Source organism: Canis lupus, chromosome 30 (genome assembly GCF_011100685.1).
Source record: "Canis lupus familiaris isolate Mischka breed German Shepherd chromosome 30, alternate assembly UU_Cfam_GSD_1.0, whole genome shotgun sequence".
Taxonomy (NCBI): domain Eukaryota; kingdom Metazoa; phylum Chordata; class Mammalia; order Carnivora; family Canidae; genus Canis; species Canis lupus.
Window position 1 is genome coordinate 30902028 of NC_049251.1, and position 27185 is coordinate 30929212.

The 27185-nt window shown below is 51.0% G+C and overlaps 1 protein-coding gene and 1 long non-coding RNA gene across 6 annotated transcripts in view; one reads left to right on the forward strand and one right to left on the reverse strand.

The window, feature by feature from the left end:
• MEGF11 (multiple EGF like domains 11) overlaps nucleotides 1–27185 on the reverse strand; it is a 344798-nt gene that overhangs the window by 253525 nt on the left and 64088 nt on the right. The gene's annotated exons all lie outside the window — the stretch shown is intronic.
• On the forward strand, nucleotides 23906–26812 carry LOC119866921. Its single transcript, XR_005381793.1, has 2 exons — nucleotides 23906–24121; nucleotides 26478–26812. It is a non-coding gene; the product is annotated as an uncharacterized LOC119866921 (long non-coding RNA).

The window sequence follows — 27185 nt, forward strand, 5'->3', positions numbered from 1 at the left end:
TCAAAAAGTTAAAAACAGAACTACCGTATGATCTAGCAACTCTACTTGTGGGTATCGATCCAAAGAAAATAAAACCACTATCGCGAAGAGGTATCTGCACCCCGTGTTCCCTGCAGCCTTATTTACAGCAGCCAGCACAAGGAAACAACCTAAGTGTCTGTTAACAGATGAATGGAGATATATATGGCAGGGAGTCTGGAAGAGCGTCGGCATTGAGGTGGCTCTCTCTGTGCCTCTCACAAATAAAGGGGGCAGCAGGGAGCTGGTGAATCAGTGACTCACACAACGCTCTACGGGTCCTGTCTTCCACCTGAAGGCTGATGCCAGGCTCCACTGGCATCCATTGCACCCATCCTGAAATATTTTATTCCCATCCTTCCCCTAGAGCTGTCCCCAGGAGCCCCAGAGCCCAGAGAAAGACCAAGAACCCTCAGGAATGAATAACTGATCTCCAGTCCTAAGATCCAGTGCTCCACGGAAGCACTTTGAATCCATTACTTGGAGTTTGGAGGGGAAATCCTTCCAGGTTATTCAGCACCCTGACTTGGCCCACAACTGTGGTCACTGTGTACACACCTTGTACACAACCCAGCCACCATCCCCCACCATAGCTGGACCCTCAGTGACCTCACAGCACACGGGAAGATGAAGGGGAAGATTCAGGCCTGAGCCCTGGCTGCCAGAGGGTACACAGTGACATTCTCACCAGAGGACAAGGACAGACCTTGGGACATGGGTCTTGGTGTTATTGTGCCCTATGGGACCCTTTGAAGGAAGTGAGGTTCTGAGATGATGGGGAAAGCTTTGGCTGGAAGGATTACCAGGGTCTCAGCTGGGCTGGGTTCTAGAGAGCTAGTCAAGGGAAACCAGAGAGGCTCTAGGGGAGGACACAGTGGGCACCACAGCCTGACGCCAGCCCCTTGTGGATAAGGCAGGTCAGACTAACCGCAATTCTTCTGGATTCGGAAAAGGCAATAAAAGCACAACAAATCTCCCGAAAGATGTTCAATCTTTCTCATGGTATAGTCATTCCCTCTCCCCTTTTTTTTCTCTGCTAATTGAGCTCAGATTTGTTTATATGATAGACGGAGACTCTTCCACTGCAGCCCCAAAAGGATGAGTTAAGATTGGTGATCTCATCCCCCTTGGCTAGTGATTGGTGAAAAAGTAGACATATGTCACTGTTCTGGTAATAAAGTGTTTCGAGGAGTCAGTTAGGAGAACTTTCTGTTCTAAATAAAAGGACAAAGCCTCTTGAGGAAAAGCCTCCCCTCTCTCCCCGCTTCATGAAGGGAACATGGATAGCATGCCTGAGGGTACAGCAGCCACTTTATAGCCATGAGGCAACACGCCAACCTGCAAAGGATGGTCGTCAAAGGGAATAAAGCCTAGCTCTTCCCCATGGAACCACTTTGCCAGCAGCAGATACTAAACCTCCAGAAAACTTGCTATGTGAGAAATAAACAACTCTATTTATTTAAAATACTCTACTTGGTGGGTATAATTACTGATGCCATTTATTTATTCATTCATTGGACAAGTTTTTGTTGAATACCTATGACATACCAGGTTACTGTCCCAGGTATTAAAAGGAGACACACATACACACACACACACGCACACACTCCTGCCCTAGAAACACCTGTACTCTAGTGGGGAGAAGAGAAGGAAGGATTAAGAAAATTAAAGTGATACATGTTGCAGGGTGATAAGCACTAGGGCAAAAACTAAAGCACAGAAGAAGGTATGGAATGTTCCAGAACTGAAAGAGGGGTTGCACTTGGAACAGTGTTCTGGAAGACCACACTGAAAAGGTAATATCTGAGCACAGGCTTGGAGGAGGCCGGAGGGCCAGCCGTGCAGGTATTGGAGGAGGAATGTGCTAGGCAGAGGGAAGAGCAGCCCAATGCCCACTGACCAGGAGAACACTTCCATCCTGAAGGCAGCCTCTCTGCACAAGGTCACAGGGCTAAGTTCTGCACCTGATTTTTCAATGACTTAGACAAACACCCAGAGCACAGGCTCACGAGATCCTTGAATAATATGGAACCTGACGGGGTGGCATGACGATCCCAAAAGCTCTTGACAGGCTGCAGCAATGATTGGAATGGGAGAAGATGAAATGTTACAGGGACAAATGTAAGGGGCTTCACTTTTGATCTAAAATATCAACAGCACAGCCCTAGATGCAGAAACACATGGCAGTCATGTGAGCAAAGGAGCCCGAGGAGTGTTCCATGGTGGGAAACTCAACAGAAGGATGTGTTTGCTTGAAAAGCTAATAATACAATCTCCATGTTTCTTAATGATCGTGTTTTAAGTGAGTGCGCTGGTCCTTCTCTCTCTGCATCAGACCAGACGCTGCTGGAGGCTGGAGTCCAAGCCAAAAAGACACAGACAAACTGGAATCTGCTCAGGGACATGAGGCCAGGCCAAGGAGCCCTGAGATGCCCTCTCCGAAGAAAATCTAGGGAGGCAGAAGAGTGGACACTCAGACTGACATATATCCATTCTCTCACAGACATTCGGTGAGCACCCATCACGGGCGATCACTGTTGCGGCATACGGCAGTGCCTCACAGACAACCAAACCAGGGGCTTTCACACCCCCAGAAAACAGCCCACAAAAAGAAGTACGCTTGACACCATGAACCACTGGACACAAATATATAAATGCATATATGTGTAAATCAGACGCTCCACGCAGCTGTATTTACCTTCACTACCCATGAAGTGATTGACTATTTTCCATTTTCCTATCTTTATTCTTATTTTTTTCCCCATTTTCCTATCTTTAAAAGGTGAGTTGGCATCCAATGAGTTGATCCAATGACCCACTCCTGGCTTGCCACCAGCAGTGTGGAAAACACAGAACCACACCGTGATAAGTATAGAGCAAACAGGATGCTGGGGGAGCAAAGACCAGGGGTCAGGCTGAACCATGCTGAGAAGTAAGGTTGGAGACCAGACGATGGACTAGAAGGTAACCCGACAGTTTGTATTAAGAAAGTGGCCTGACAGTGGTAATGGTTGTACAATGTCAATGTACTTACTGCCACAGAACTACATATACACGTAATAATGAAAAATAGGAAATTTTATGTAATGCATAGTTTGCTACAACTAAAAATTTACTTAGACTTAAAAGAGAAAGAATGGCCCATAATCACTGCCTTTAAATAACACAGTAGCAGAGCTTCAGGAATACTATGCGGCAGCGTGCAAAGAATTATAGCCATGCACAACAATGTGGTGTTTCGCTGAGCGCGAGAAGCACAAGAAGCCAGACGTAGAGTGCTTCCCTATGATTCCATTTACACAAGGTTCAAGAAGAGGCAATGACAGTCACCCCTGGGAGGGAAGACACCATTGCCTGGGAAGGGGCATGAGGAACCACCCAGGGTGAGAAAAGTATCCTCCATCCTGAGTAGAATGAGAGCCACACAGGTGGACCCATTTGTCAAAATTCATTGAGTTGTGTGCTTAAGATTTATACCCTTCACTGCTTCTAAGTTATACCTCAGCAGGAAAGGAAATAAAGGGAAAAAACGTTTAAAGGAAAGGAGATGGAAAAAGAAAGAAACATGATCGAGTCACTTCTTGGGTGGAGGTTAAGTCCAAAAGCCATCATGTAAGGGAGACATGACAGAGAGTCAAAATCACCCTTGCAAATCTCTTAAACCACCCGTGGAGGGCAGCCAAGGTGGCTCAGCGGTTTAGCACCGCCTTCAGCCCAGGGCCTGATCCAGGAGACCCGGGATCGAGTCCCACATCGGGCTCCCTGCGTGGAGCCTGCTTCTCCCTCTCCTGTGTCTCTGCCTCTCTCTCTCTCTCTCTCACTCATGAATAAATAAATAAAATCTTTAAAAAAAAAAAAAAACACCCGTGGAGGGGTGTATATAAGACACCACCAGAACATAACGCTTATACCTTCTAAAGTCGGAAAAACACAAAAGGCTGCAACAGAGGGAATGTAGAGGCACAGATGTCAGAGCCTACAGCCGTCCATCTTTGCAGTGACTGTCACATCAGGTCAGGGAGCACGGGAAAGAAGGAAAAACCTGGAGGGCTCTGCGCACCCACCCAGCCTTGCTCTGGTCTGCTTTAATATTAAGCAACTATAACATGTTTGGTTATTAAAAATCGATTTGTTTCTTGCAGTCAGAATTGAATGACCTGAGTTCTGAAGCCAACAGAGAAGCTAAACATAAGCCCTCACTCCATCCTTAGATTCTGTTTGGCCCCAAGGAAGAGAAATAAGATGGAAACCCTAGAAAGATGAGCTCAAGAGAAACTCATGAACTCGGGCGGAGCGGCTCGCCAAAGATGGATGGGCTGGTAGATAGTGAGCTCCCCGTCAGCAGAGGAAATGCATAGGTTGAACATTTGCACCAGGTGACCGGCACAGGCCCCTGCCAGTCTGGAGCTTCGGAGATGGCCGGATCTCCCGGCTGTCTGTCCTGGGCACGTCCCCTCTGCTCACAACTGCTCTGACAGCGAGATGTGTTGCTGGCTAGAGGGACTTGCCAGGAACTCCAGGTGGCTGTCCTAATAGAGGATTGCTCTGCCACCCCTGAGGATTTACGGCCTCCCTCCTGAGTTATGGGAAGGCGGGCGGAGCCCATAAAAAGGAGCCGTCCAGGCAGTGCGGTACACGGGGCATCAATCAGCGACAGCCTGACCACTGGAGCAGAGTGAAGATCAGTCTGCTGGTTTCTCACCTATAAATTCTCTCCCCCCTACCCTGGCACAGGAGGAACAGATGTGTCATATTTAAGAAGAGCTCGTGCCATAGTTTTAATTCCAGGGAAGCAGGAGGAGGGTGGGGGAGAGTAAAGAGAAAGCAGCCCTAAATATGGCCTTCAGCCAGACTCATCTCCCACCAGAGTCCTCAAACCCACCTTCCCCAAGTCCTACCCCTAAGCAAAAGGTGCTGACTGAGCAGACGAGCAAGGACCCTACACCCAGGAGCAGGGCTGTTAGATTGGTATGGGGGGGGGGGTGTCCAATGTGGCCTTACCAAGGCTAGAAACATCAAGGTGGAGCCATCACACCTACTTCCAGAGGCTGAGGATGGACACCCTTCTTTTGTCTTCTATTGTAGTGCCAGGAAGGATTGAAGATGGAAGTGCAAGAGACAGACAGAAAGCCAGATTGCCCTGGACTCAGGACTGCTGCACCACACAACTCTGCAGGCACCTTGCATATCAATGCCAATGAAAATGGAATTATGCAGTGCACAACGTGGGTGGCTGTACATGGCAGTCCTGTTGGAGCTACGTGGAAGGTCTTTCTTTTAAGGATGGGGTAGTGGAGAGAACACTAAACCAAGAGTTAGGGCACCTGGGTTCGAATTCTAGCTTCATCTCAGACTTGCCAAGGACTGTGGGCAAGTATGGCTTTTCTCTGAGCCATATTTTCCACAACTTTTAAGATGGGAACAATAATTTCTGACCCTCTGGATCTTTCCCACCAAGGCTGACACGTCTCCTCTGGGCTTTGTGCAGTTTGGGACAGAGGGAAACTTCTAGAGATGGCCTTTCCAGAGTCCATTCAGACGCCAATCCCAGTTCTCAACCAGAGAATGAATGAATGAATGAATGAATGAATAAAATACTTATTTATTTATTCACGAGAGACACAGAGACAGAGGCAGAGACACAGGCAGAGGGAGAAGCAGGCTCCCTGCAGGGAGCCCGATGCAGGACTCGATCCCAGGACCCCAGAATCACGACCTGAGCTGAAAGCAGACACTCAACCACTGAATTACCCAGGTGCCTCCATCAACCAGTCTTTAAAAATTACCATCCTGCCTGGGGTGCCTGGGTGGCTCAGTCAGTTAAGCATCCAACTCCTGATTCTGGCTCAGGCCATGATCTCAGGGTGGTGGGATCGAGCCCCGCGTTGGGCTCTACGCATCCAGCGCAGAGTCTGCTTAAGATCCTCTCTCCCTCTGCCTCTCCTCTCCCACCTAGAAAAAAAAAATACCATCCTGCCTTTCTAGGGGCCACACCTTTCTGGGACAGAGCTGACAGGGTTTATAGTCATGCATAAGGTGCTCCATAATTTCTGAACTAAAAAGCAGTACATTTGTCTGACAACCAGAGAGAACATTTGCAATTGGAACTGTCCCAGAACCCCAGGGCCATCTGTTTACCGAGCCCAGGCAGGTAGCGGCAGCTGCCAACAGCTGTGCCCCCGGGGGAGAGGGGCTGGGGCAGGCTGGCAGCGTCCAAGTAAGCCTCCCCGCTTTCCCGCCAGAAAGTTCCAACTGGCTGGGAGACTCCAGGGAGCTGGTCACCTTCTCCGAGTGTGTGTGGTTCATCCTCTCCGCCCAGGCTAACCCCACTGGCCTTCCCCGCACAGCACTTTAGAAATGGCATTTGTTAACATAAAATTCTGCAAGAACTTGGCTTTAGCCGCTGAGAGAAATAAAGGCCAAGTGGAGTGGGAGGGCTCAGAGGCCTGACTCACCTCCTGGGCAGAAGCCCATCCCCACCACCCAAAACTCCTGTAGTCTTTTTTTTATTTTTATTTTTATCTATTTTTTTAAAAAGATTTTATTTATTTTTTCATCAGAGACACAGAGGGAGGGAGAGAGAGGCAGAGACACAGGCAGAGGGAGAAGCAGGCCATGCAGGGAGCCCGATGTGGGACTTGATCCCGGGTCTCCAGGATCACACCCTGGGCTAAAGGCAGCGCTAAACCACTGAGCCACCCAGGCTGCCCTTTTCTTTTTTAAAATAAAGATTTTATTTATTTATTTATTTGAGAAAGAGAGAGGGAGAGCATAGAGGGAGGGTGAGGGGGAGAAGCAGACTCCCTGCCAAACAGAGAGCCCAGTGTGGGGCTCGATCCCAGGACCCTGAGATCATGACCTGAGCCGAAGGCTGACGCTTAACTGTCTGAGCCACCCAGGTCCCCCCAAAATCCCCGTGGTCATGAGCAGATTCTCTAAAGCCCCCGATCTTCTGGTCTGAAGGCTGGTGTGAAATTGAGGGAGTAGGTCAAGTTCCTGGCACGGGCAGCCGACCTCATCTAAAAGCTTCAGACCACTTTACGTATGAGGTTAGGGATGGTATTTGCTTTCCAGGCAGGAAAGGGGAGCTAGTCACCAGCACCAGCACCAGAGAGAGAAAGGAACATTTTTTTGAAACCTTCTTTTTCTGTCCTTCCCTTCCCCCTCCCGGTCCTATGGCCTCCGCAGCTCTCTCAAGCTGGCCTGGGCCCCTCCCGGCCCCTCGGCAGCCCTGCTGGGGCTCCCCCCTGCCCTTCTCAGTATCTGCTTCTCTGTTCCCCTTCCTTTTGCCTCATTCTCTCTCTCTGTCTCTCTCCTCAATTTCCCAGGCTGAGCAGAGGGGGACCTATAGGGAAAGGCAGGAAGAGAAGCTCCCAGCTCTCCCCCTCTGGATGCTGCAATCATCAGAGTGTAGGGAAGGACTCAGAAGACCAAAGGAGCGTTTTCTCTCTCTAGGCACCCTCCACATCCTGCCGGCCAGGCCAAAGACACCTTGCCCAGGCTCAGCTCTGCACAGGAATAGCCACAGACACCTGCAGCCAGGGAAGAGGCATGGCTGGGGCCCAGGACACTGCCCTCAGCAAAACTGCTTCGGGTGCAAGTGGTGGCCCTGCCTGGCGGAGACCCTGCCATGAAGTCCCTCCAGGTCCTTGGGTATCCACTCCCCGGGTGATCTGGTCCATCACAGGCTTTACATGCTGTCGGTACAGTGACAGGACCCAGACTTACAGCAGCAGGGCCCTTGCCCCCGAGTTCCAGATCCACAGCCACCAACCGCCTGCTGGACACCTTCCCCTGGATGCCCAACAGGCTTCTCAAACTCGCCATGAACGAAACGGAACTTGGTTCTCCCTTGCCCTCCTTTGACCCCTCGTTTGCCACCTTGAGGAGGTCACCACCATACACACTGCAGAGGCTCCTCACTGGCCTGCTGCTTCCCCCATCCAGCAGCCAGAGAGAGCTTTAAAAGTATAAACCAGGTCACCCTGTTCTGCTGTTGAAAATCCTCTAGTGTCTTCCATTCACAATCAGACTAAAACTCAAATCCCTTCCTAGGTCTGGGAAGCCTCCATGATCTGGGTCCATCTCGTACCACCCCCTCCTTGTTCTCTGCTCCATCTTGATGCACCTTCCGTCTGTTCCTCCAGCAAGGTAGACTCATTCCCACCTCAGGGCCCTTGCATGGGCAGTCCTTCCTGTGGGGGAAGTTCTTTCCCCCAGACGCCCCCACGTCTGCATCCTGTTCACCCTTCAAATCATGTCCTCCGCGATGCAATCCCCGACCCTACCCACACTCGCCCCAGCATCTCCAGCACCTGGCATGCTGCAGGGCACGGAGCAACCCTGGATAACTATCTGCCAAATGAATGTGTAAGCGAAAGATGGTATAGACTCTCACAGCTGCAGGCTGGAGATCATGGCATGTGGCTTTCTGGTGCCCTGCCATCCTGTCCTTCTCCTGGGCACAATGAACTTAGTCACAGCCACTGTGGCTGCAGCCGGTGCCGAGGTCCAAGGGGCGTCCTCTCTCCTCCCAGACTCTCTCTCACAGCCCCAGCCCTGTCTGTCATGGCCACGTGGCTTCGGGGACCAGAGTCACAGCCAAGCTGGGCATGGACAGAGGCAAATGGACCACCACTCCCACTCCTGGGAGCAGAGAAAGAAACCTCCCGAGCCCAGGGCCAACCAGAGCAAAGGAGGTGGTGCCCAAGACAGCCCAGAGGGGAACCCTATGCTACTGGCATGGGGTTTTAGACCACCCAGTCCATCCACACACCATTCCCCCATTCATTGTTACAGCTGATTAAAGCCGCTGGGCAGGGAGGTCTGGCCAAGGTTGCACAGCCAGGAAGGGGAGCTGAGATACCATCTAGAGCCCTAACTTCAGGCAGGGCAAATTGCACTGACCTACTCCAAGAAGGGTGAGTTTTCCCTGTACTGGGGCCTCTCAGCCTGGTTTCTGGGGGTGTGGGGAGGGGCAGGCAGCAAGCCTGTGGCTGGCCAGGTCTCAGGGAGATGCAGCCTCTCCTACTCTGGAGCACCCCCTCAGCAAGCAGCCGCTGCAATGCTGCCTGATGGACCCCCTGTGCTCCTCCAGCAGCCAGAACGGGCTTCAGAAAGCAGACCTGGGGGATCCCTGGGTGGCTCAGCGGTTTGGCGCCTGCCTTTGGCCCAGGGCGCGATCCTGGAGTCCCGGGATCAAGTTCCATGTCAGGTTCCCGGCATGGAGCCTGCTTCTCCCTCCTCCTGTGTCTCTGCCTCTCTCTCTCTGTGTCTGTCATAAATAAATAAATAAATAAATAAATAAATAAATAAATAAATAAATCTTTAAAAAAAAGAAAAAGAAAGAAAGCAGACCTGATCCTATTGCTCCTGCTTACACCTCCTCCCCAGCTCCCTCCTCATAAGTAAGACCCAAATCTTCAGGCTGCCCAGGCCAACAACTCCTACCTGCCCCAGCAGCCTTGTTTGCACCGCTCTTCTCTGTGCTCAGCCTTTCTGGCTATGAGGCCTTCTCGGTCGCAACTCCCCCCCACATGGTCTTTGCTCATGCAGTTCCCCCTGCCTGGAATGCTTCTCCCTCAACACCCTGGCATTGATAACTGCTGCCTGTCCTTGCTCTGACTCTTCCACCCCCCGCCCAACTATCAGGCCTCCCCGTTCGATGCTGTGTAAAACCTCTTTTTAGCAGCACTCACCACACTCTGTGCGTATGAGCATGTGTGAGTGTGTGTGTGTGTATACGAGATTAGTGATGACCTCATCCTGCACTGTCCAATACAGTAGCCACTGGCGAGATGAACTCTTGAACGCTTGAAATGTGATGAATATGAATTCAAATGTGCTGTAAGTATAAAATACCTCCTTAATTTTTATATTGATCCCATGTTGAAATGACAATATTTTGGATATACTGAGTTAAGTAAGATATATTGTTAAAATTAATGTCATTGGTTCTTTTTACCTTCTTCAATGAGGCTACGAGAAAATTTAAAATTGCATATGTAGCTGGCACTGGTGGCTGGCATTGTATATCTATTTGACTGCAGGGGTTTTGTCAATGCTTGCCCCTCTCATTCTGTGCGTCTCCCGCTCACCACTGTGCAGACTCATGGAGATGCCCCGGCCCCAGTGCCTTTGAGGTCTTGCCCAGCACAGGCACTCAAAACACATGCGCTGAATGATCAAACGTCAGATTGCTCATCCCAATTTCAGGAAGAGGAAGCAATGCAAATAAGGCACCTGATCTCGCTGGCTTAAGCCCCCATCCCACACCCCCCTCCCCGCCCACACACACCCTCTGCCCAACAAAGACCCAGGCCCAGATAGATGTCTGGACTCTAGAGGCTTGGCCAGGACCTGCAGAGCCAAATGTGCAAGGAGAGGACAGCCTGGCAAGAAAGCCTCTCTCTCTCTCTCTCTCTCTCTCTCTCTCTTTTTGTCTTCCCTCCCCACCCCACCCCCTCTCAAATATCATTTCTCACAGTTTGGAATGAAACCCATTATTCCCAATTAACCTGCTGTGAACCCACAGTACTTGCTGGCTTGCCCATAATTATTCATCCATAGTAATAGCTAAAGTAAATTCTGGCGGTCTCAGCTAACACTGACATCTCCTTTGGGAAAACTTTGAAAGATGCCATGTCCTTGGTTCTTTATCTAAAGCTTCCCTGCCCTGTTGTGTGTCATTTTATTTTTTTTAAGGCTAGTGTTTGAAAAGAGGGGATCCCAGACCAGGGCATCTCCATCCCGATGCCAGGTCGTTGGGTGAGACGCTGGCAGTGCTGTCCCATACCTTCCCGGCCCCCCACTCCTGGCACAAGGGGAGCCAGACAGGCAGCATCTGGACCATCGGGGTAAGTTACACACAACTATTTTGCAATTAGCTAGTCCTTAGAGGCTCCCTTCACCCTGCCATCTCAGGAGCTAGGTTTCACAAGTCCACAGAAAGCATAAATCTTCTGCACAATTTATTTTAGGTTGTCAGATATAATTTACTAAGAGACCATCTTCCCCCCAAAATCCAGAAGGAAACCTAACCTGTCATTTTTAATTAAGTGTGGCTCCTTTTGGTTATCTTTCTATCTACTAAAGATGCAGTGGCCTCTCCCCTAGGCTCACAATAATCATCACAGTGGTAATAAGGCTTGAGTCAAGAACTGGGCGAGGTGGGGGGTGCAATAGAGAGAGATGGGGCAGGTGGAGGGAACCTGGAGAGAGCAATAGCGTCACGCTGATGCTTCCTTCCAGATACCTCTCAACTTGCGGAGGTCTTGTCCAGAGAGAAGAGCTCTCAGATTCCCAACTTTTGCAGAGGAGACTGGCTAAGAAGGCAGTAAGTGAGTAAGTGGGGGAGTGTGTGCAAGACACTAATAACAGGCTCTATTGAGGGTCATTTCTTCCTCCCTCTAAGAAAACAGTGCCTCTAATGGGGAGAGCTTTGATGGCAGACAACAGGAACTGAATCAACACAGTGGCCCCAGTGATTCAGGTCCCAGCCTCCTCACCCACTAGATCTCTGGGCATGCACTTGGCTTCCTGTCTGGAGAGTAGAGAGCAAAACTTTCATGCAAAGTGAGTTAAGCTGCAAGGATAAAATAAGATAATTTGGGGATCCCTGGGTGGCTCAGCGTTTTGGTGTCTGTTTTTGGCCCAGGGCCTGATCCTAGAGTTCCGGGATGGAGTCCCACGTCGGGCTCCGGCATGGAGCCTGCTTCTCCCTCTGCCTGTGTCTCTGCCTCTCTCTCTCTGTGTCTCTCAGGAATAAATAAATAAAATCTTTAAAAAAAAAAAATAAAAAATAAAATAAAATAATTTTTTGCAAGTGTCTGGTAGCTTGTAAATGCTGTACAAATGTAAGGAATTCAAATTATTACCATCCCTTGTACAATGAGTGGGGGTGGCCACAGGGGCTCTGAAAAGCCCTTGCAGTGAACACTGGTGCCCCTGCCCCCAAGGCTGTGGGGGGTGGGCTGCTGAAGACCCATCGCTCCTATGCCTACCTCCCACCCTCCCGCACAAGAACTGTCCTCAGTTGACTAGAGCCACCTTTCCAGGAGCTTGAAAATTCCCCTTCCTGATGGCTCTTAGTCAACAACTGACCAAGCACAAAAGGTTAGCCTACTCCCACCAGAAGATCATGCTGAGTTCTGTTTCAGATTCCAGAAGCTTCCCCAGTGGGACAGGTCACACCCGGGCCTTACCTGAGGCCACATCCTTGCTCAACTCCTTCCCTTCCTCTATCCTATTTCACTCTCTCCCTCTCAGGTTTCTTCCTGAAGAGCCTTCCCAAGGATAAGTCACATGTTCTGAATCCTTGTCTCAGGCTCTGCTTTCTGAGGAAGCCACTGAAGAAGCTTCCTTCAAAGCAAAGGTGCACCTCCCTCAAAACCTCTGGTGCTGCTGTGGCTACCATTAGACTCTGGGCAACCACAGAGGCTCACTGAGGAGGAGGATAGATAATGTTTCTGCCAGACATCTCAGGCCAAGCTGCACAGGTACCCGATCAGTCAGAGAGGAGGCCAAAAAGATGAGAGGAGCAGGAAAAACAAGGATTGAAGGGCACCTGGGTGGCTCAGTGGTTGGGCATCTGCCTTTGGCTGGGGTCATGATCCCAGACTCCTGGGATTGAGTCCCACATGCAGCTCCCCACAGGGAGCCTGCTTCTCCCTCTGCCTGTGTCTCTGCCTCTCTGTGTCTCTCATGAATAAATACATAACAATCTTAAAAAAAGAAAAGAGAAACAAGGATTGAGTTCCCCCACAATGGCGAGAGGGGGCCTTCACCTCTAGGACCTTAGTCCTGCTCCTGTGCCACCAGGACTGAGGGAAGACAGTGAGAAAGCCCCTGGCCACAAAGCCCCCTGAGATTCTGAGGACCGAGAAGACTGCGAGTCCCTCGCCCAAAATGAGGCTGGGCTCTGCCCAGAAGGCAGGGACCTGAACCCTGCACTGCCAAGTGCTCAGCATGTGCAGGTTTCTAGAGAAGGGGATAGAGAGGTGCGAGGAGGGGAGGGCCACCCAGTCCAGGTCTCTTTTCCTAACTCAGTAAGAAGACCAGGACCTCGGCCTCCCCTCCCCTCCCCTCCCCTCCCCTCCCCTCCCCTCCCCTCGGGTCACAACCTGCGGCCTCCTCGCCATTGGCGCCTTCTCCCCAGTGCCCCACCGCCAGCCGCCCACTCCCACCTTCACACCCTGCGTCGATAGCTCCTTTCACAAGGTCATCATTACCCACTAATTGTCCAAAATCTCATTCCCTCATCCTTCTTGGTTAAGGATTGATTTAAGGAATGAGTTCAATATCCCTGCCGTCTCCAAGTGTTTATTAATTCCCGGCGCCTCCAGCTCCCCGCGCAGAGCCCCGCTCACCTGGCGCTGCCTCCCCACTCACTGATTGGCAAAGCCCCGGCTTTTAGGCCTGCAGGATGGGAGGCCTAATGTGCGCTCATCTATCATTACTTCACGCGGCTGGCAGAGTGACGGATGGCGGCGCTGGACGGCCCGGCGAGGGAGATGGCCCTCCGCCTCCTCCCGGTCCGGGCTGCAGCCGGGGGTTTGCTCCACGGGAGAAGGATGGCCACCTGCCTGTCGCCTTGCAAGAGCGCAGAGCCAGGACATCAGCAGGACCAGCACGAGCCTGCCCCTGGCCCCACCTGGAAGGCCGCCGGTCCACCCCTCCGGGCCAGATGTTGCCCCCTCGACACCCCCCCACCCAACACCCACATCCACTCAGTGTCCAGCCTGCTCTGTGGCCTAGGGGACAAACCTGCACGGACAGCATCCACAGGCAATCTTGCCCTCTGCCTCCGCTAGCATCGGCCCATGGGGAGTCCCCACCGCAGCCGGGAGGGAAGAGGATGAGGCCAGACTGGTCATCGGACTGGCCACCCCCTGCACGGCTGGTCCCAGCTCCTGTCAGGTGACCCTCCTCCTGCCACACACACACCCTTTCTCTCTGTCCACTGGCCCTTCTTACCCCTCTGGGCCTAGCACTGGGAACAGCCCACCGCCACTCGGCCCAGGGCGCTATGCATCCCTTGTGTCTTCCCTCCGCTCTGCCCACGACTCTGTGAGCTGTCCTCTGTTCAACTCTCAAGTGACTTGGCTTGAGCACGCCTCCTGCTTCCCACTGGAACCCTAGTAGAACCCTGCCCATATACCTCATCTTACCAGTGAGGAAACTGAGGCCCAGGGAGGAGCAGGGCTTGGCCTAGCTCGCATGAGTTTATGGCTGGGCTGGCTGCAGAACTCAGGTCTTCTGTCTCCTAAGATTTGTCCCCTGACTGCTCTGTGCCCCTTCTCTGCCCCTACCCACAGCTCACGTCTCTTTTTATTGGGTCACATGGGGAGAAACAGGTTCAAGGTACCACGGGGGGCACCTGGGTGGTTCAGTGGTTGAGCATCTGCCTTTGGTTCCAGGGCGTGATCCCAGGGCCCTGGAATCAAGTTCCACATCAGGCTCCCCATGGGGAGCCTGCTTCTCCCTCTATGTCTCTGCCTCTCATGCATAAAGAGAAATCTTTAATTAAAAAAAAAAAAAAAAAAGGTACCATGGGGGTCTTTAGAATCTGTCCCTTCCAGAGACAGTAATGTCAACTCAGTGTAGACGCTCCCTTCCTCAGCCCCTTCCAGATGTTGAGGCACCACTCCAGGCTGCTCTGTGGCCTGGGACCTCTTTCCTACAGTCCTTATATTTGCCCCCTTGGGTAACCAGGCCACCAGGCCATCACTGTTGAAAATGGCAAGCCCTGGGCCACATCAAACCCCAATCTAATCAAGAGATTGGGACACCCAAATGTCTACCAAAGGCCACTCTCTTTTTACACAAGCCCTTCATTACAGGAGATGAGTATGTAGTCACTGGATTTCTATTCCAGCTTCTTGAGAGGCCCAGGGACAAGGCCAGGCCCTGGAGTTTGGTAGGGGAAGTAAATAGCTGACTCTGGCCCACAGAATGAAATAGGATCTACACACCTGAGGCTGGATGACTCCTCCCTGTGGGGCAGTGAGTCTCCCCACAGGGAGGAGACTAATGAGGTCTAGAGGGAGGACCCCAAGCCCTGTGAGCCCGCCTTCTCACTTCTCACCAGAGCCCCAGGGGGAGGCCCCTGGCCACCGGCTCCCTGCAGAGTCAGCAGTTTGCCAAAATCAACAGTCCATCCCAGCAAGGGAAGTCACTATTCCCTTCGATTGCCAGGGGCCTCTCCTCCAGAACAGTCCTCCAAGGGGCTGGCATGCCCTCTCCTAGACTGAAGATATATGTGTGCATGCATACTCTCTCCCTGAGCTAGGGTCCTCCTCCATGGGCACTTGTGGCAGGTCTCCCACTCAGGGCCTTGTCGTCTATTCTTAGCACCTCCTTCTGGCTTGCTGTCAATTATTCCACAGGGACTGGGAGCCCAAAGAAACTGCCAAGTTCACATAACCTGGCCCAAATCCAAAAGTCATCAGCAAATCCTATTGTATTGCCACCTTCAGATGCAATAGGCAATCACCCAAAAAGGCTCCCCAAAGGTCGGAATGAAGCCAGAGATTGGAAAGGGGCTGAAGCAAGAAGGATGGGATTGCTCTATTCTAGACTTCTGGGAACTGCCCCATCGCACCCCTTCTGAGAGGGGAATGAAGCATGTGCCCAATGTTGAATCAAGAGAAAACTGGTCCCAGTGAATTGTGGCAGGGTATATGAGAAAACCTCTGGGCTGGACGTCCAGAGACCTGGATCTGTAGCCAAACCTGCCACTGAGCCCTTCCCCATCCTGGCCTCTTCTGTAAAAGGAGGGGGTGGATCAGCTCAGCCTTACTGCTGTAAGGGATGTGACTGTGCATTTTTGCAGGGAGAATGGAGAGTGCTGTGGCCTAAACCCTGGCACGGTACTCTAGACAACCAGAATTCCATAGTGCCCTTCCTGAAATAGAGCCACAGGGAGGAAACCCTGCCCAGTCTCCCCTCTGGGTCTGCTGTTGGAAGAAGCTGCTCTCAGGAGCAGCACAGCTCATCCCAAATGGAGTCAAAGCACCCAGGCCCTGACCAGAGCCTCCTTGGCCAGCCTCCCCTCCCTTCTCCAGGCCATCCTCTATCAAGCATGAATTATCTAGAACTGCACCACTCAATCTGGTAGTCACATGCGGCAATTTAAACTTAAGTCAATGAAAATCAAATAAAATTTAGAACTCAGATCCTCTGTCACACTAGCCACATTTCAAAAGCTCAAAGGCCACACATGGCTAGTGGCCACCATAGAGCACAGTGCCGCTCCAGAACATTTCCATCACCTGAGACAGCTCGGATCTAGGCGCTAACCTTCGTTTCTACAAAGTGCCACCTCCAAGTGTCCCTAATTTCTTCCTGCTACAGAATCAGCCCGCTTTCTCTGGCCCTCTGCTCCGGGGAGGGGCCTGGCTGGTTCTGAATGGGGATTCACCACAAGGGACCATTGGGTAGGGCTTCCTGTCTGCCTGGCCCTGGACACTTCAGTCACCCACGAGAATCTGAGGACCCAGTCAAGCTAACAATCATCTGGCACCTGAGCAAGGCTACAGATATTAAGCTTCAAACAATGACAATGATGATCACTGACTATCCCTTAGCCAGCCACCTCTCTCCACCCCATAAGACCTGTCCCTCACTAATTCACTGTTCAAGGATGCCACAGCTTGCAAGGGGAGGGCTAGAGGAGAAAGAACCAGAGAACATTTCAAGATTCAGGAGATTTCTACTGATGTAACTCAAGGAGCTCAGCAAACCCCACGGATCACTTAGGGTCCTCATCTTCCCAGAAATTATTCATATATGGGGCTGGGGAAATCCTCACAAGGGGTTAAAAGCCATGAAAAGACCTTCTCTGACAGCACGGAAGCCTGACAGGGGTGGAGGTGGGGTAGTGGGAACCAGACAGCTGAACGTCTTATCCAGAAATTACAAGAGGCTTTTAAAAGTAGAAAACTTACCATATGTCAAGCCTATAATATATAGACAATAATTATTTTCCACTGCATTTTTTTGTCTTTAATTTCATGGTGACTATCCCCTCTTACATCAAGTATTCAGGCATCACTCTTCTCTTCACTTAATATGCAACGGTAATCTCTCCGCTCCTGTGTCACATAGTCAATAATTCCTGTCCTCGGGTTACAGGGTGGGGGAGATGAAGGGAATGTCACATTTTAAATTAGTAACAGCTGTGTTTTGGCTTTTTTTTTTTTTTTTCAATTTCACCTCCACTGATGCCCCATAAATACGGTGAGCTCCAAAAAGCAACACGGGACACCCTGTCTGTCCTCTCAATGGCCTTTTTAAGGGCTTTTCTCTGAGGACAGGATGTGCCTCAGGCCAGAGAAGGATGCCCAGAGCAACTCCCAGCCCCTCCTCGTCCATGGAGGACACAGGGGCCTCCAAATGAAAATCTGTGCATCTTAACATCTTAATCTTAACATCTCTTTGGGGTGGGGTCCACCCTGGTCTATTTAGATTACCACCCATGCTCAGATGCTGCTTTTGCTTCTTCCTCAGATGTGAAGGAGTGGACAACAGTCAGGAAAGCAAAGCACTAAAGGCATAAAAATTTAAGGAGGCGCTGGCTCTCAGCGCCTCACTGACCCTGAGAGCCAGCACCTCCTTCATTTGTTCAGCCCTAGGCTCTCTGCCAGCCTCAGCCCGGTCCCCACCCTCCACAAGCACTCACCCCTTGGAGGTCTGAGAGTCAGAACCAGGAGAGAGAGATGGGAGGTTTGGGGAGGGGGTGAAGAATTCAACACGAAGAAGTAAGAGTGATTTGGGAAGGGAGTTCATTAAAATGCTTCAAGGAACTCCAAACTGTGAGAATGGGGTGTGTGTGTGTGTGTGTGTGTGTGTGTGTGTGTGTGTGTTGAAGACAGGAATTCAGCAAGAAATCAATCAACACATATGCTGATAACTTACTCCACGGCAAAAAGGAAACAAAAACCCCATAAATTTCTACAGCCTTTGGGTAGCCAGTGTCTGCTGCCACTAATTAATTTTCTAGAACTTTCGCTCTCCACGTATCTCAAAACATGGTCAATCTGTCAGCCCCAGGAGACACTGCCAGCACCCGCCGTAGGGGGTTGGTGATCTGGATCCTCTGCCACACGGCAGAGGAGGGGAGGAGAGGAGCCCACAGCAAACAGGCTCCTCCATCCTGACCTGCTCTCTTACCATATCCCTGCACCTGTTCCAGCCAAGAGAAACAGCATGTTAGAATGCAGAACAGGGTAGGCGACAGGTAAAAAACCAGCTCCCTGCCTCGGTTTCCCCAAATGTAAAATAAGGAGATTGTACTCAATCTGGTTTCAGATTCCTGAGGTCTGGTTACCCTGCCAAGCATTAAAGCCATGAGGGTATTTGTCTAATCATAAACTCCGAGAGGGTAAGAATTGCATTTTGTTCATTTCTGTCCCCAACTCCGGCCCCCCAGTGCAGAGTGTCCAACACTGTCTTACAAACATGTCCAATAACGTTCCCCCCGGCGGCATCGCAGCCCTCTACTCTCCCAGCTGCGGCCTGCCTGCCATCACCAGACCAGGAAAAAGTTTCCAAAGCCTACCTGGTGGGGCCTATGACCCAAGAACCTCACTCCTGAGAGTCCCCTCTTCCTGCCAACTATCCAAGCTCATTGGTATCTCCTCAAAGGACTCCCCAAAGGAGCAAAAACAGACATGACACTTGATCCTGAGAAACTAGCCCCACAGCTGAAAATTTCAGATTAAAACCCCAGATAGTCTGTGGGGCAGGCGTCTTCCACAAACTGGGCCCCAAAGGGAACAAGCAAGTCAGCGTGAACGAGGACCCTCCCCTGACCTATTCTGACAGGATATAAATGAGCTAGAAGATTCTCTAAGCTTCCAGAAGGGATCAGCAGGCAGTGAGGTTCCGGGCAGCAGCACCCTCAGTTGGAACCTGACATTTGGCTCACCTTCCCGTGTGGCCTCCCTGGGAAGGTGACCTGATGGGAAGCAGACTCTCCATGTCCCTTCCCAGAGCACCTGAACACACCCCCCCCCCAACTGCTTTGAGCCCCTCCCTTGGCCTCCCAGAGTGGGATGGGGCTGCTTTTCTCCTTCACAGGGACCCAGAAGCCCTCACTCACCCCACAGGCAGGAGAACATGGTCTCATCTTCCTCCTCAGCATGGCTCACGGTTCCCTTTTTTTTTATTCATTTATGATTTTTTTATTTTCTATTTCCTCAAATAGTGTGTGCCTAGAATGAATACCAGGCTCTCTCTGGCAGGAAAAAAGGAACATGGAGGGGAAATGTGAGAGCAGTAATCCATTGTAACACTTTAGGGGAAACTGCAAGCAATTTCCATTCTATTGATCCTCCCTGGGCATCAAAGCCACACTCAGTTTATTTGGAAAATTAAATTCTGGAGCGTGTAGCATGAGGGGGCTCTAGTTAAGTTGTCTTCCTCTACGACCACAATTTAATTACAATCTCACACAGACTCTCCATTTAAATACAAAAGAGGAAGGGGGCATCTGGGAGGCTCCCGGGTCCCAGCCCCTGTCCCATGGGGTCTGGCCATCGTGACCCCACAGCCACAGCTGAAGAAGGGCCCTGTGAATCGCAATCACTCTCAAGCTGACCACTCATCAGCATCTCAGGCTGCTGCTCATTCACATGTTTACTTATGCAAGTTTTGACACAATATGTTCATTAAAATGTTAATGACCGCTAAATTAACCTAATTTGTGGAGTGTGCTCCTTTTCTAAGGGTAAGATTTTGATCTTATAACAAACATGGTTATTATTAGAAACAAAGTAGCATTACTTAGGCTCAAATTGGATACAATGTATTAAGATATTCACTTAGGGGAGAAGCTAAGAATCAAAACACAGTAGGTCTGATTCCGGAGTTGAGTGTGGTGCTCAGACTTTGCAAGTTCACAGACAAGTTAAATTTATGCACAGCTGCTTGCATGCATGCGCGCGCACACACACACACAAGGACATGGCAGAGATTTGACAACTTTTAGCCCCATAAGGACTTTGCAGTCATCTTTTATCTTCTACTATCATCCCAATTTCATGAACCCTAGAGATGTAGGATGACGATCTTAAAGTATAGTAGATTTAGCTTCACGGAGAGCTCACTACATTGTTTTCATTTTCCTAATCTCATCTGCGAAAACTTGGTCTAGCACAGGTCCACAGACCGCCCTCAGCAACCCCTGGCATAGATTGATTTCTCTTGATTTAAGTTTTTTGTTTTTGTTTTGCTTTGTTTTTTAAGCAGGCGCCACACCCAGAGTGGAGCCCAACACAGGGCTTGAACTCAGGGCCCTGGGATCAAGTCCCTGAGATCAAGACCTGAGCTGCAATCAAGAGTCGGACGCTTCATCCGACTGAGTCACCCAGGTGCCCCTCTTAGCCAAATTTTTGTTTAGATGCTGTCAGAGGGGCACTGTGTCTGCTTGCTGCTCATCAGCCCCGGGTAACTGAGTACAGAGCTCACTTTCGGCCCAGAGATAACTGACCTCTCACATCTTTTGGGTTCCCCCAAAAGACCAATTTGCCCCCAGATGAGATGGAGTCCCATCAGTGTTTTCCTAGAGGATCGACCTCTGGGGCAACCAGCCAAGCCTACCATAGCCTGGGCCCCAGGAAATCAGCACAGATCCTGGTAGAGTCTCACTTCATAGTTGCTGGATTCCAGCAAAAAGTCAATGCATGGCCCCCTCACCCACAGTGGAACCCCCCCCCTCCATACTCCCAGCCTCCTCTTCTGCAAGGCAGCCCCTCTCAAGACAACCAGCATGTAGGACAGAAGCAGGCAAGCCTCCTAATGCCCTCAGACAAAGGCAAATCGGGTCTTCCATGCCTCATGCTGCCCTCCCTCCAGCCCACTCTCACGGGCCCTGAGATTCTTTAAAAAGGAGTGACTTCTCTCACCCACCGTAGATACCAAGGGTGAGAAGGAATGGCAGATAGAGCCACCGTGCTTGATCTACCAGGAAACATCAGCAAAATTTGACAAGCTGACCAGCTCTCCCGAGAATAGAACTGTCATTAAGCCAAGAGGGAAATCATTACCTGATCTATAAATGATTACACAGGAGTAGGAACTGTCTCTTCATTCTGAGGAGTTTGCAGAATCAGGATTTTAAACAGTGCTGCAAACTGGTGCAACACTCAGCTCCCTGGAGCAGCTGGTGTATTATTCACAAGGAAAAAAAAAATCAGAAGTTAAGGCACTTCACACGCTCCGGGGAAAACAGAAGGTCTCAGGGACTCTGGCTATCAAAGGATCTCAGACCATGCACGGTGTCAGCCGGAAACTTAATTCAAAGCAAAACATAACTATTTAGATCTTCTGACAGTTTGGGGACCTGCAACCTGCTGAGGTCTTTCCCCTGGCAAAATAAGTGGCTGGAGTCAGAGCTGCAGGCAACGCGGGTCATTTGGCCAAAGATGCTTTCTTTCCAAAGATAGAGGCTCAGGTTCAGCCTGTGAGGACGAAGCCTATGGGTAGCAGAGGGGACCCGGATGCGTCCTATGCTGTCCCTCGCCCTCCCCTGGGAGAACGGGTGAGAACAGTCTAGAGAGAAGCTGGCAGCAGTAAGAAACCCAGCACGGACTCTTCCTACTGCCACTGGGTGTGTCCCAAACCATGGTGTTGAGTGAGAAACGCTGGGGATGGAAGGTGTGTAGCACAACTAACTGCGTGTGAATTTAAAACACGCGCTCGCAGAGAATGACACGGCCTATTTTACGATGGTGCGTGCATATTTTAGAACATATTCCGAACACATTAGAGGGGGTGGCTCTGGGGGGAGGGTGACGAAGGTGAGGATGGAGGATGCAGAAGGTGCACAGCGGATGCCATGGAATGAAACGAAAGGCCACACAAAGGCTGATGTTGACCATGAGCTACTGTGTGAGTAACTCAACTCCCTGCACCTGCAGTCCACAAACAAGGAAAGAAAGAGGCTGAGGTCCAGAGAGCTAAAGACAGTGCTCCTCAAACACTAATGTGCCGACCAATGTCCTGAGAATCTGGTTAAAATGCAGTTTCAGAGCCCTAGGGCTGCCATGCGACCTGAGGTTCAGCAGCACTCACTTGCTCCCCGGTGAGACAGAGGCTGCTGGTCCACAGACCAGCTATGGCTTATGAGATTTACCCAAGATAAAAAATAAGCAGCAAAAGTCCAGGTAAAAGACAACATGTCCAGTATGGATAGATTCAAAATAATTGTACTGCCTGAAAGAAGACAAACAAGAGTATATTATCATAATGTATGCTTCCATTTATATAAGCTTCTGGAACATGCATACTAATCCATAATGACAAAAGGCATTAAGTCATTGCCTGGACATGGGGCTGGGGGGGATGGGTGGATTACAAAAAAAACTTTAGGGGATAATGGATATATATTCACTATCTTGAGGATGGTGATGGGTTTCCCAGCCATATCCACGTGTCAACACTCATCAAATTGTACCCGTCAAATATGTGTAGCTTCTAGTGTCTCAGGTATACCTCGACAAAGCTGAACCAAACAGGAAAGGGTCTGTGTCCTTCCTCCCCCACCCCTACGGCACTGAAGATGCCCCATTTGCATTTCAAGCTGAGAAGAACAGCTTGCTAGCCAGCCACACTCCCAACCCTGGAACCCATGGAACCCAGTCCCTCCAGGTCCTCCACCCCTCCCACCTCAGGCCCACCGCCCTCCCACCCCCACCTGCTTGGGAATCCGTGCTGACTCCACTCATCTTTTGCTCGCCCATCCCACCTCTGCCTCCCACCTGCTTCCTCCAACCCCTCTTGCACCCTGTCCTCTCTCCACCCTGCCACACTTCCTTTTACTTCTCCCGAAACACAACCTTTCCACCCACTCTGGATCTCCATCTACAGCGCTCACCTGCCCCACTTCCTTCCCATCCCTCTTGCCTGGTAAACTCCTCCCACACATTCTCCAGTCCCAGCTCCGGTGTCCTCTCCCCAAGAGACCACCCCAGCCCAGACTCTATACCTTCCTAGAACCCTCCTCCTTGCCTTCCAAGCACGGAACACCAGTTTATCAGCGTGATTCACACTTGCCTCTCTCACTGCACTGTGAGCTCCGGGAGGAGGCACCACGTCTCTGAACACATGGGATTGCTCCATAAATACTCCTTTGTTGTGAGAGTGTTTGATGAACCTTCCCAAAGGCCCTTGGCCATTGCTAGGCAAAGACATTTGCAGATTTGGGGGCAGCGGCTCATTTACCAGCCTCTCGTACCGCACTGTCCCCTGCCCCTTCTCTGCAGAGAAGATGCACTAGGAATGCAGGTTAATCTGAATGTTCTCCCTCACGTCCAACCTGATCCTTAACCTTCCTTTCAAAGCACACTTTGCATAAAGTAAACAGCAAATTGGCTTTTGTAGGCTTTTTTTCTTTCCACAATTTCAACACCACTGTGTTTGGATGTAATTATTTCCTTTCTGGGCATCTGTCCCAAACTCCAGCAGCACCGAGGAGAGTGGGAAGATAAGTTTCAGAGGACGATCTGGACCCAAACAGAAGTCCCCTCAGGCAAGCCAGCCAAGCCTTGGGACTCACTGCCAGCCAGGGGTGGCCCAGCACAGACTCAGGAGACCCAAAAAGAAGGTGCTGGTAGGGAGGAGTCTGGCAGCAGAGAGGCCAGAAGAGAAATGGGTGCCTCCCAGGAAGCAAAGGTCGGGGCAGCAGGTCAGAGGCCTGTCGGGAGCCAGGCACCAGCAGACCAGCTCACTGGAAGCAGAGCCAGGCAACAGGGCCCTCCAGAGAGCCCTAGGAATCAAAGAGGCAGGGCTCAAAGGGTTGGCCAGCCAGGCATCAGAAATCCCGAGGCCTAGACAAACCCCAAACAGCCCCCAAGCAGCCCCCACTCCTTTCCTTGCTGCCACAGAACTATCCCCTTCCCATCAGCATGCCTGGTCATTTCCTGCCCAAATCCTATCTGGATGCCAGGACCCCCTCAGCAGCTCCTGGGGCAGGGGAGGCAGCCCTCTGGACCCTTCCTCACAAGTTCATTTCTGCCCAGCCAGAAGGGGACGTGGAAGAGAGTGAGGTGCACAGGAGCCCCAGGACTGCACAGACCCTCCAGGAGGCACAGAGGGATTCACGGTGAGTTATGAGGTCTCCCCGAGCCTGTGGAGGAGGAGCAGCCCACACCTGGGCAGCCTGTAACGGCTTCTGTCTTAAGCCCCAACGGGTGGTGATGCTATAGGCATCCCTCCTCTGCCTCTGCAGGGAAGAAGCTGGCATCATTCTCTGAAAGCACAGAAGTCACCAAAGGTGGCTTCCAGAAAGGAGGATGGGGGATTGGGAGTAGGCCAGGTAGATATACATATATACTGGGAGTCCATCCTTGAGAAAAGCATGAACCACCTGACATGTATCTGGTGATGGGCATCCTCTCAGTCTCCGTCACTAGCGGACCCTGCCTGTCACTGAGTGGTCCTCACCCAGCTAAGCCAATTCCCTGGCTGAGCCTTCACTCATTCACATCACGGTGCCCAAGGAATGAAGCCCAAAGGTGAATTCCCCACAGGCTGTAACAAAACGCTAACTGATGGACAGTTTATAAAGCACTTTCCCTGTGTCCTGTTTGGCAGTGAGGACAGATGTGATCATCCTTCTCCTAATGAGGAAACTGGGGCTCAGATAAGTTAAGAGACTTACCCAAGGTCACGGAGCTAGTGATGGCTGAGCCAGGGTTTAAACCAGAGGCAACAGCGGCTTTGAAGTAAATCCCATCAACATGTTAATCCCAGTTTTGCCATTTAGCAGCTGTGTGACCTTCAGTGAGTTATTCAACCTCTCTGAGCCCAGTTTCTTCTTTTCTTTTCTTCTCTCTCTCTCTCTCTTTTTTTTTTAGAGCAGGGAGGGATAAGGGGCAGAGGGAGAGGGAGAGAGAGAATCCCAAGTAGGCTCCATGCCCAGCACAGAGCCCACATGGGGCTCGATCTCACAACCCTGAGATCATGACCCGAGCTGAAAACAAGAGTCGGACGCTTAGCGGGCTGAGCCACCCAGGTGCCTGACCCAGTTTCCTTTCCTAACAAATGCATTAATTACTAGCTATCTCACAAGATACACGGCCGAATGAAAAGAGGTGACTATATGAAAGTGACAGTACATGGAAAGCAGTTAATAAATGTTTGTTTCTTCTTTCCAATTCCAAATTCTAAAACATATTGTTTTGGGATGATTCCAACAGGGAGGTGACAAAGGACTTCTCAGTAAAAAAATGAAGCATGTTCTTGTTCGCAAGAGAAAGCAGACTCTAGGAACATGTGTGGCCAGGCATTTCTCCGTCTTCAGCCAGCCTGGCCCTGCAGCTCCTTCTTCCCTCTCCCTGCCCTCTGCCCTCTCCGTGACAGGACAGACAGAGCAGCACTCCCAGCTCAGAGCCACCTGCTTCCAAGCAAAGGAAGCCAGCTCACTGGGCCCGTCCACCTCCTCTGCAGGGTTGTGGCCGAGCCCCATGTACCCCTGAGGGTGGGAGTTCTGTGAAGCCCCAAGCCTGGTCAGAGCTGGCATTTCACAGCCAGGGACCAGCTGGGAGGGGGGCTGCTCTCACATCCAGTCTCTGATTTGGGGGGAAGAGCTCCAGGTGGAGATGGCAATGTTACAGCAGTCTTGGGTCCTCCTGTGCAAAGCCCTGCCCTCCCATCTATTTCTCGTGTCACCTCCCCCCCAATCCTGGGAGGTGGGCAGCAGAACCCCCCTTTGCAGGGAGGGAAGTCCCAAAAGATTGTCCGGGGTAGTGTGGCCTGACCTCCACAGACCAGAGCCCAAGCTTTGTCACTTCCATGTCCTATTCCAGTGCCCTTTACAGAGTCCCGCATGCTCCCCGAGGACTCCTGCCAGCATCAAACCTAAGCGTCTCTGGATCAATGTCAGGTCCATGATATTTTGATAACTGAGCTGTGGTTATATAAGAGAATGCCCTTACTTTTCGGAAATGCACCTGGAGATATTTAGCGATAAAGGAGCATTGCGTCTACAGCAATTAAACAGTTTGGATACACACACACACACACACACACACACACACCTCACCGAGTTTCTCAACCTGGGCCCTGCAGACATTTGGGTCTGGATCACTCTGTGTTGGGGCGGGGGATGGGGTGGTTTATGTGCATCCTAAGATGTTAAGCAGCATCCCTGGCCTCCACCTTATGGGTGCCAGTATCACCAATCCCCCCCCCATCCAGGTGTGACAACAACACTGTCTCCAGGCATTGCCAAATGGGGGCAAAGTCACTTCCTGTTAAGAATGAAAGAGACAGAATGTGTAGTAAAATGTCTACCTTGATTTTTGTAACATTCCTATAAGCATGAAATAATTCCTATAGAAATAAATAAAATCCCCTGAGCACTTAACAATCTAAGTAAAAGGAAGAAAGAAAAGACCTTGCCAGGTTACCAGTTCTCTGTGTCCACCCACAAAGGCCCTAATTACCTTTGCTCACAGGTCCTGGATCCTCCAAGCGAGCATTCACTGTGTGCCTGAGCCCCCTGGACCTTCCAAACAAACGTGCGCTCCTAGAACCTCCTGCCCTGAGGAATGTACTGGTGGACCCACTCCACAGATGGGAAGCCCGAGGCTGGGAGGGAGGGGCCCCAGATGGTGCAGCTCCAATGATGGGAGGGGTGCCCCTTGAGCCCAGTTTGCAGCCTCCTGCATGGACCTGCCCCTTTGCTACCTCCCACCCTCATCCCCACCTGCATTTCTGTGCACTGGGCTTCTCCCAGCCTCCACCCAGCCCCTGTGTGGACCCCCTTGCAGAAAATCGAAGGTTAACCATTGCCTGTGTGTCTTTTCTTTATCCCTCCTTTCCCAAGGAGGGGGTTAGGCAAAGTTGCCTTTCAGACGTTTCCAAGTCAGCAGATTTTGCCTCCCGCCTTTGCCTTACAATCTGTGGTTATTCTGAATCAAACTGGCTCGCTGCCATTAGGAGCAAATTGGTTATCCAGGGGAAAAAAACACCCCCAAACTTTTAAATAAATAAATAAATGAACTAGCAAACGACTAAGCCTAGCCAAGGAAGGCGGTCGTGGAGGAGGAGTGGGGAGAGACACAAAATACAATTGCACAAATGCAAATTGGAATTATTTAAAAATTAAAAGTTACTTTAAATTATTTAACCTAATCACCACCCGACTTTCCCAGGGAGACAGG